This window comes from Gekko japonicus, unplaced genomic scaffold, assembly GCF_001447785.1.
Source record: "Gekko japonicus isolate JY-2015 unplaced genomic scaffold, Gekko_japonicus_V1.1 scaffold5811, whole genome shotgun sequence".
NCBI lineage: Eukaryota > Metazoa > Chordata > Lepidosauria > Squamata > Gekkonidae > Gekko > Gekko japonicus.
Genome location: NW_015161593.1, coordinates 18,186 through 29,317, shown reverse-complemented (window position 1 = coordinate 29,317; position 11,132 = coordinate 18,186). Strand labels below are relative to the sequence as shown.

At 43.1% G+C, this 11,132-nt stretch overlaps 1 pseudogene; it reads right to left on the bottom strand.

Moving 5' to 3' along the window:
• Positions 1 to 8,809, bottom strand: part of LOC107125871 — a 20,351-nt pseudogene extending 11,542 nt beyond the window's left edge.
• Positions 8,810 to 11,132: the final 2,323 nt, after the last annotated feature.

Sequence of the window (11,132 nt, the reverse complement as noted above, 5' to 3'; positions counted from 1 at the left end):
CAACCACTTTGCCCAGATCCTTCAGCAAATGCCACAGAGGAGCCTAAACAAATAACTTAGGGATGGAATTTGCTTCACGTTCAGCCATGGGAAGGTATTTTCTCCCAGTCACCCCTTGAGATCGGTCTAGTTTTTATGGGGAGAGAACCAGAAACATAAAATATCCAGAATTTTTGAAGCCATTAACGACCCCCCCCCCGAAAAACAATTTTGGAGGGGGGAATTTAAATATATGCATTACTGCTAACAAACCTAAACCTATTTTGCTGCTTTAACAACACACAGTGGGGAGGGAAGGGGGCATGGTATAGCCCGATCTGGTCAGATCTCCGAAGCTAAGCAGGGTCAGTACTTAGAAGGGAGACCACCAAGGAAGACTCTGCAGAGGAAGGAAATGGCAAACCACCTCTGCTTCTCTCTTGCCTTGAAAAGCCCCTTGCTGGCGTCACCTAAGTTGGCTGTGACTTGATAGCACTTTATACACACAAACAAACACACACACACATTTATCATTTAGCATATAAAATGGTATCAACTGGTAGATTTATGGAATTTAAACATATAAACGCCTTAGTTTTTTTAGAAGTAAAATTACAAATACCCCCAATACTAAAAGAAAAGATAGCTGGAAAACTGCCGTACCTTCTACCATCTTAGTATGCGTCATTCATTCCAGAACATCCCTGAAATGTTCTAGTTTTTCTGATGGAGAAATTGAACAAAAGTCCACAGACTTTTTCTAGCCAAACATTTTAAGTGAGTCAAATCTTCCTTAAAAAGCACTTCACTCATTTAAAACAAAAATAGTAGTTTTTTTTCACTGTTGGCCAAAAGTTCCATTGGAAAGAAGTCCTCAGACATTCACCCCTATATATCTTTGTGGGTTAAATTTCATCTTATAAAACATTGCACTCATCTAAGAGAAAAATATTACCATATGAGAGGGGTGGGTTTTTTCCAGCACTTCCCCAAAATTTCCTCATTTTTTCCATTGGTGAAATTGGAAAGAAAGTCTTTGGAGAATTTTTTTTGTTCCCTTCAAGCCTTCTCCCAGAGAACATTGAGCTTACTTGGTTGAGCCATTTGGAAACATTTGCTCAATTTTTCTTAAAAATTTCCCAATTCAAATTTAAGTAAACAATTTAAATAATGTTAGCAAAAGAAGGAAAACATACCATGCACAAATCCGGACAATACAGAAGCACTGGGGGGTTTGTCCATGTGTCACATCCCACATTTAGCCCATTTAACAGGATTGATTTGCAGCACAACAGCCTTGACAACGGTAGATATTATATCTACTTATATGTGGGGTGGAAACTTTTCCGTGAAAAGACATGGTGGTGGTGGAAAATGCTGCCACATGGCGATTCTGTAGAGTTTTCAAAGCAAGACACATTCAAAGGTGGTTTGCCATTGCCTGCCTCTGCGTAGCAACCCTAGACCTCCTTGGCTGTCTCTTATCCCAGCACTGCCCAGGGCCAACCCTGATAAGCTTCTGAGATCTGACAAGTATAGCATTGGAAATTTTTCCATCTCACATCACTGGTGCTAGGTATGTGCAACCAAGAAACACACATTTATTTTAGTTGTTATTTTTATAACAAAGGGTGATTGTCTCATCAGAGCTCATATAATGAGCCACCACAAATTACCTTAAAATACAGTCCTTTTTGTTAGTTAATTCAGTGTATCCAACAGTAGGACTTAAGATGACTGTTTTGAACAAGTAGTTAAGTTAATGAGAATTTTGTAAAATATCGAGGGGGGGGGGAGTTCAGAAAGGAAATGTGAAATGGCTCCCCTGAATCACACGATGGGCAAGGGGATGGATTCAGTTATCTTCTGATCTTTTGCAGCCCCAGGATGCTATAAGACATCAAAGTCTTGCCCAATATAACATCCATCCTAGTGAGCTATCCTAAACACAGTGTACATGTATCATGCAAACTCCTTCTACTACACATAACGTGCCCCATGTGGGGGGAAAGTTCAGTCGCTCACAGCAAATGCACTTACATACAGAACAAAATAATTTGAATGGCTCCCACGAAAATAGCTCAGTGACAGCCTAAATGGTAAACACAAGGCTCTGGTTCTCATGGTGATGGTAAATCCGTGTCGTAACTGTACCACTTCAGGATGCAGAGACTAGCCTTGAGTTTTCTATCTGTTTGTTAGAATTTGCAGCCACAATTTTTTTCTTAGTTTGCATTGTAATTGACAAATTAAACTGCATCATAAGCTTGTCAGGGCCTAAATGTAATACACTGCTTTAATATTAAAGCCACCCTGAGAGATTCATAGATGAGCCAGCATTTGAACCCAAGTCTTCCCAGCTTAAGTCCAACATTTTATTCACTACACTCTTGCTGACTCCAATCGGATCTAATAAAGACAAATCTGCATATGAGAATAAAACAAACATGAAGTTTTTGGCTGCTTAGATTCAGGCAACGTTTGCAACTCAGTCAGTCATGCTTCTCCAAAACCGTTCATACCATTAGGAGACTGGACTTCCTTCTCTACAAAATTACTTCAGCTCAATGCCTAGGATCAGTATCCTTCTCCTAAAGGCATCTGTACAGGACAGTTGCTCAGCTAGCCTCCAAAAGGTCATCAATTGCTGAACCATAAACATCACACCTGGATAGAAGGGAGAGGGATGATAGTATCTAAATTATAGGTCTTCAGCCTTTCCAGCCCCCTCATGGATCACTGCCTTGTCGTGGCGAGGGGGCTTGCGCAGTTCAATGAAGCTGTGGGCTATGCCGTGAAGGGCCACCCAAGACGGACAGGCCACAGCAGAGAACTCAGACCAAGCGTGATCCACCTGGAGAAGGAAATGGCAACCCACTCCAGTATTTTTGCCAAGAAAACCCCATGGACAGTATCAAAAGGCTAAAAGATATGACGCCGGAAGATGAGCCCCTCAGGTCGGAAGGTGTCCAATATGCTACTGAGGAAGAGCAGAGGACAAGTACAAGTAACCCCAGAAAGAGTGAAGCGGCTGGGCCAAAGCCGAAAGGACCCTCAGTTGTGGATGTGTCTGATGGTGAAAGGAAAGTCCAATGCTGCAAAGAACAATACTACATAGGAACCTGGAATGTAAGATCTATGAATCAAGGTAAGCTTGACGTGGTCAAAAATGAGATGGCAAGACTGAACATCGATATCCTAGGAATCAGTGAACTAAAGTGGACAGGAATGGGCGAATTTAACTCAGAAGACCATTATATCTACTACTGTGGCCAGGAATCTCGTAGAAAAAATGGTGTGGCCTTTATAGTCAACAAGAGAGTGCAAAAGGCAGTACTGGGATACAATCTCAAAAATGACAGAATGATTTCTGTCCGATTCCAAGGCAAACCATTCAACATCACAGTAATCCAAGTCTATGCCCCAACCACTGATGCAGAAGAGGCTGAAGTGGACCGGTTCTATGAAGACCTACAACACCTCCTAGAACTAACACCAAAAAATGATGTCCTCATCATCATAGGGGACTGGAATGCTAAAGTAGGAAGTGAAAAGGTAACTGGAATAACAGACAAGTTTGGCCTTGGAAAGCAAAATGAAGCAGGGCAAAGGTTAACAGAGTTTTGTCAAGAGAACACACTGGTCATAGCGAACACCCTTTTCCAACAACCTAAGAGGCGACTCTACACATGGACATCACCAGATGGGCAACACCGAAATCAGATTGACTATATAATTTGCAGTCAAAGATGGAGAAGCTCTATCCAGTCAGTAAAAACAAGACCTGGAGCTGACTGTGGTTCAGATCATGAGCTACTCATTGCAAAATTCAGACTTAAACTGAAGAAAATTGGGAAAACCACGAGGCCATTCAGGTTTGACCTAGATCGCATCCCTGATGAATATACAGTAGAGGTGAAGAATAGATTCAAGGGTCTGGATTTGATAGATAGAGTGCCTGAAGAACTATGGACAGAGGTTCGTGACATCGTACAGGAGGCAGCAATCACCACCATACCAAAGAAAAAGAAATGCAAGAAAGCAAAATGGCTTTCTGATGAGGCTTTACAAATAGCAGAGGAAAGAAGGAAAGCGAAAGGCAAAGGCGAAAAGGAAAGATTTACCCAACTGAACGCAGATTTCCAGAGAACAGCAAGGAGAGATAAGGAGGCCTTCCTGAATGAACAGTGCAAAGTAATAGAAGAAAACAATAGAATGGGAAGGACTAGAGATCTCTTCAAGAAAATTGGAGAAATCAAGGGAGCGTTCCATGCAAAGCTGGCCATGATAAAGGACAAAAACGGTAGGGACCTAACAGAAGCAGAAGAGATTAGGAAAAGATGGCAAGAATACACAGAAGAACTATACAAGAAAGACCTCAATGTCCTTGACAAACACGACGGTATAATCACTGACCTTGAGCCAGACATCCTGGAATGTGAAGTTAAATGGGCCTTAGAAAGCATTACTAACAACAAAGCTAGTGGAGGTGATGGTATTCCAGCTGAGCTATTCAAAGTCTTAGAAGATGATGCTGTTAAAGTGCTGCACTCCATTTGCCAGCAAATTTGGAAAACGCAACAGTGGCCACAGGATTGGAAAAGATCAGTATACATTCCAATCCCAAAGAAGGGCAATGCCAAGGAATGTTCAAACTATCGCACAATTGCACTCATATCACACGCTAGCAAGGTCATGCTCAAGATCCTACAAGCTAGGCTTCAACAGTACGTGGATAGAGAACTACCAGAAGTACAAGCTGGGTTTCGAAGAGGTAGAGGAACGAGAGATCATATTGCCAACATTCGCTGGATTATGGAGAAAGCAAGAGAGTACCAGAAAAATATCTACTTCTGCTTCATTGACTATGCTAAAGCCTTTGACTGTGTGGATCACAACAAACTATGGCAGGTCCTTAAAGAGATGGGAGTACCAGACCACCTCACATGTCTCTTGAGAAACCTGTATAAGGGCCAAGAAGCGACAGTTAGAACCGGATACGGAACAACTGATTGGTTCAGCATAGGAAAAGGAGTACGACAAGGATGTATACTGTCACCTTGCTTATTTAATATATATGCAGAGTACATCATGCGAAATGCTGGCCTGGATGAATCACAAAAGACCAAGGGAGCCATGAACATCAAACACAAATGAAGCACCAGGAGGCATACCACAGTTAGGAACAAGTGAACCGTCAGAGCAATGGAGGGGCCCTCTCTACCACTGAGGACCTGCCCTTGCCATCCTGCTGCTTCTCTTAGTGTGCCTGCAAAGAGAGACAGAAGACATCGCACCCTGGTTCTCTACGCGCACGCACACAAGCAGCAGGTCTTTCCAAAAGGCTGCCAAAAATGGCATCGCTAGAGAGGCTCACACCTCAGCAGTTTTAACTCTGTGACCCCAACCTAAAGGTCTCAACCCAAAGGCTGAAAGCTACACTTCAAGATCATACTGTATCATAAGCACAATGAAGAAACGGTTTTTTAAAAGGAGGGGCGGAAAGAAAATGGGGGGGGGGAACTGCTGCCATAGAAGAGTTAAGTGAAAATCAAATATAAAGCTGATCAGAGGAATTAACATAAGAGGGCCATCTGTACTACTCAGAGGTGTTGTTTGATTTTTGTTGTACTTGTTCGTGTTGTTATCAGAAAGAGGGTACCTATTTTCCTCTTTTGATTCAAAACTGCCTCAGGCTAGTCCTGAAACAGACTTTAAAAATCCTTCCTTGCATCCAAGAAAGTATCAGGGTGCTTCGCTAACACTGAGCTTGCTTGTTATAATAACATGGCCCCCTACTTAAAACATGTGTTATTGACAAGGAGATGACAATGTGTGGGTATTTGTTAGCTGATTTAAAAAGGGACAAAATTACATGGCTGAATCAGAAGATTTCAGGTGCATATTAGGTTTCCATCCTCGCATACAATGTAAGTTATATAAACAAAGGGATTCCAAACAAAATCCGTCTCATTCCAACAAAAGCAGGATACTGGGCAAAAGCAGCAAAGAGAGCAGGATACATTTTTCTATAAAACTGAGAATTAAAATGTCTCAGAAGTTGGGTTTAGTTTTTGTTTCTTTGCTGTCAAGTCACAGCTGACTTATGGCAACCCCATAGAATTTTCAAGGCAAGAGACGTTCAGAGGTGGTTTGCCACTGCTTGCCTTTGCATCACAGACCTGGTATTCCTTGGTGGTCTGCCATCCAAACACTAGCCAGGGCCAACCCTGGTTATCAGCCAAGATCTGACGAGATGGGGCTAGCCTGGGCTATCCAGGTCAGGGCCAGAAGTCAGTTAACTAGTATGGGAATGCCACAGAAAGTTACACTTGGGACCCTGTTGAGCTAAAGTATACAAATCCAGCCCACTGTTAGGGGCAATTTATCTTCTCCTGACATACAGGATACTGCTATGTAGACCCCTAAGAAAACAAAGAGTTTTGACAAAATTATTTCTCTATAGTTGTTACAAAATAACTGCTCCACAAGTGAATACTGGGAATGATTTCAGAAAGAATATTAGTGAGTAGCTTCTGTTATGAACACTTTCACCTGCTGAAGTCTTCATAAGGGCTACCAGCTCCCACCCACCCCTGCAAGCACAGCTCCTGTAACAAGGCAGACTTGTAGTTGGTGAAACTTTCCCATGACTATCTAAATTTCTATCTATCCTTCAAGCTGACAAAGGCCCAGGAGTGTTGCCAGGAAAAAAACAGCAATAACTCTAAAGTTAGAAGTAGACACCACTGCGTTTGCGCTAACCACCCTCTAGTCAGATCACACAACCTTATACAGTAACTCATTCCCCAGGGACTTGAAACTTTTTACATTCAAAGAGCCTTTTGAAACTAGCCACAGTCTCCTGCATTTTACAGAGGATTCTGGGAGTGCTGGAGAGCAGGCACTCAGTTAATGCACTGAACTGAGTAACCTTTGTTAAACTTACAGTCCTGCATGAATTAAGAATACCACCTAAAACACAGAACTATTCAGCAACAGTAAACCATATGGAATTAACAATGGGGGCGGGGAGATTGTCTTTCAGGGAAACGTATCCACCACCATTACTCACCTTTTCATTATGAAAGGCTTTTAAGAAACCCCAGAAATAAAAAGGGGTCTTGCACAGTGTTCCCTCTAAGCTGAGTTAGTGTGAGCTAGCTCACAGTTTTTCAGCCTCCAGCTCACAGATTTTTGTCTTCGCTCAGGAAGGATGACTCCAGAGCCAACTAATTTATGCAGTAGCCAAATCGCTTGCTCACAAATTTCATGCCAGTAGCTCACAGAGTAGAATTTTTGCTCACAAGATTCCACAGCTTAGAGGGAACATTGGTCTTGCAGTATCTTAAAGACTAAAACATATTTTATTACAGCATACACTGTCATGCCCACATCTTCATATGCAGTGAGTGGATCTGCACTATGCAATAATTTTTTGAATGAGTATGACCCTTGCTATACAGAGGCAGGCAATGGCAAACCACCCCACTCACCTGTTGCATTGAATACCCCATGAAGGGTTGCCATAAGGGGAAAGAAAACCCAACAGGGTGAAGTGGTCACAAAATGAAGGACATAAGTTGAAATGTAATTACATAGAATTCTACCAAGAAACATACTGATATAATTCCCACATAAATACTTGTAATGGGTAGGGTTAAAGTTTGTCTAAAATATACAGAGGCAGGCAGTGGCAAACCACCCCGCTCACCTGTTGCATCGAATACCCCATGAAGGGTTGCCATAAGGGGAAAGAAAACCCAACAGGATGAAGTGGTCACAAAATGAAGGACATAAATTGAAATGTAATTACATAGAATTCTACCAAGAAACATACAGATATAATTCCCACATAAACACTTGTAATGGGCAGGGTTAAAGTTTATCTAAAATAGTGAACACCTATAATGATTAAACTGGGTGGGGGTAGCAGTTTAAAACCTATTAAAGAATCCCAGTTCAGCAGTGATAATTCCAGATAGATAACCCCCAAGTTATGCTGGAATAAATTTTGTTGGTCTTTAAGGTGCCACTGGTCTCCCGTTTTATTTGACAATTCAGCAAGCATCCCTGGAACAATACGGCTCCTTTCCCCCAGCACAAGGTACCCAAGCAAAGTGGTCAGCAGCTGCGCTTTACCTGGGAGTAAGGCCTACTGAACTAATGGGTTGCAATGGACCGAAATGCATTTTCTTTTTTAAACAAACAGCCCCACTGAACGCCACTAACAGAAGCAGTGAGTTATTTGACCTGAAGTTAAACCAGTTTTCCTCCGTTCGTGCTACATGCTTTACTCGCAAGGAGAATTAACACAATATGTTGTCGGTGTAACACACGCAGCCTTGGACAGTTGCTCCACTTCCAGGCCAGAGGAGCCCCTAAGAAAGGGGAGGTGAGAAGAGCTCCCTATTGTTTCCCACGAAAGAAGCAGGGCAGTGAGCATCCAGGGGATACCGGGAACTCCTCTCTCCCTTTCTCGCACATCTGGCCGACCCAGATCCCTCCATCCCTCAACAAGGAAATTAGGCCTGGACTCCAGCTCAAGGAACCAGACCAGGCCCAGAGCTACCAACAAAGGCCTACTGGTTCCGTCCCGCCCACCTGCCCGTTTCCATGGTAACGGGGGCGCACACCAGCTAGTTCCCCCCCTTTGCTCCCTCCGGCTCCTACCAGGATCAGCGCCTCCATCTTGGTCGCCCCGATGCCGACGTGGAGCAGCAACCGCGGCTTCACAGCATTGGCTGCCCTCACGCCAATCTTTTCTTGGAGTCCCACCTCTAGCATTCTAGGCGATTGTTGATTGGCTGTGCTCCCCTTCCGCTCTCGATCTGTCCTCCTTACCTTCCTTTTTCATTCAACGAGAAAACCCCCACAGAAGCAAGCTTCCAGCGAGAGGGCGTGGCTCACCTTGGATTCCCGCCTCTACCTGTGATTCGATAATAAGGCTGTCGGTCACTTGTCAATAATCTATTTCCTAGAAAAGTGGGGAAGAACGGAAAAAGGCGCTGGTTGTCATGGTGATGCGGGAAGCTGTGTGTTCCTTGGCAATTATTGGGCTAGCGGTAATCACGTGTCCGGAAGTTTACGTCATTTCCTTTACATGTGGCGGGGAAGGTGAGTGCGCGCTAAATATGGGGAAGAATACGGATGGTACGGATGGATGTTTTTTACCACCTTAATAGTAGCAGTTAAAAGTCCTCAAAGTTGGAGTGATCTCTAGAACTCTTACTGAGGACAGGGATTCTTCTGGATATGATGAAGTCCGTAGTTTGATAGAAAGGGTAAAGAAAGTGTTGTGCAGGTTTAAGATAAGCCGTATCTGTTGTAAAAAGATCTCGATGATGAAGTCCGTAGTTTGATAGAAAGGGTAAAGGGTAAAGAAAGTGTTGTGCTGGTTTAAGATAAGTCGTATCTGCTGTAAAAAGATCTCAGGCTGCAGCAAAACATACTGCATTTTTACGCACGACACCAAAGCATACTTTGTATTTTGCGCTGTGATTAGGAAACCTATATTGGCTGGCTAGAATGCTCCCGTGTTTAAATGTTCTCTCTCGCTTTTTTCGTGCATTAGCTGCATTCATACACGTGCACAACTGGTGGGAGAGAAATTCAGGTGGGTAGCCGTGTTGGTCTGAAGCCGCAAAACAAAATTTCAGTCCAGTGGCACCTTTAAGACCCACAAAGTTTTATTCAAAGTGTAAGCTTTCGTGTGTACACTTTGTCTGAAGAAGTGTGTGTCGCACACAAAAGCTTACACGTTGAATAAAAGGTGCCGTTTGACTCAAACTTTGCTCTGGTGGGAGAGAGACTGAGGTGTGGTTTTAGTGCCATATATGAAAATACCCTGAAACTTAATTTTTAAAAAAGGCTTGTATGCAAATACCTAGTGAGCCAAGCTCTCCTTTTCCTGAGAAAGTGGATAAAAGCCATAGCTGTGTAAAATGCCATGGAAGATGTCTTCCTGGGAGCCATTGTGAGAGCACTCCACATGGAAATCACCACCAGGGGTCAGACAACTGTTAACTTCAGAGGTAAAACCCTGATATCACTGGGTTCCTAGAAGTGGTGTGTTTTCAGACTTCTACTCCTGTTAAGTTCTTGCTAAGTTCCTGCATACCATGTCTATCCAGGGAAAGGAAAAAGTTACTCTTCCCTAGTACTCTGTAACAAAAAGTCCACGTTTAGAATAGGTAGTCAGTTGCCAGGTGATGGAGGGGTGCACTTGCCAAAAGCCACAATTACAGATGCGTTCTAGAAGGGTAAGCTATGTGAGGTTGCTGCTGAAAACAAAAGCCTTGCTGAAGCTCAAAAAGGCAGCAGAACTAGATTTATTGTGGCATGAGATTTCATGGACTGTAGCCCACCGCAGCCAGTTAGGCTGTAGTCTGCAAAAGTTTGTTCCCTAACAAATCTTAAATATTTAAAGTGGCACAAGACTGTTTTTTGTTTACACAGGTGAGATTAGGACCATCAGTTTACATCTTGGGGAAACCAAAACAATTGTGATAGAAGCTCTAAAAATGGCTACAAAGCAGCACTTAAGGGGAAAACAAATAAACTGAGAGGACCCCTGAAAAAGGATAGTAAATGCAATTAATAGCTTGGGAAGAATTTGGCACACAAATGTGTGTGAGTGAATTTGGACAGTGATGTGGAGGGCTAGTATCAAAAGTACCCATAGAGTTGGCATTGTCTTCACTGAAAGAGGATGTTGCGGAGGGGAGGAGTCACTTGACCAAGTGCAAGGCAGGACATGTGGTTTTACCACCAGCATCACCGGGTTGCAAAACGAAAGAAGTTCAGTGGGTTCAGTTGCACAATGCAGTAGAAAAATAAGGCTCTTGCTCCCACTTACTAACAGCCATGATTTCACTGCTGGGGTTTCCCATATTTTCCACAGAGAGGACTCCTCCCAGGTGGTGGAGTCACATGACATTCCATGTAAAAGCCTTTGCTTGAAAATACAATGTCTTTAGCCTGAGGAAGTCCAAATGAAGTTTCTGAAAATTCAAAGGATACTAGGGGAAATAGCAATAAACGGGCCATTTATGCAGTTCTGGCGTCCAGTGCTGCCTGCTTACTATAGAGAAATAGTTGGCCAGAATGAAACAAGTGATGGTTAGAACAGGAATCCGGGGTTCAGACTTGTA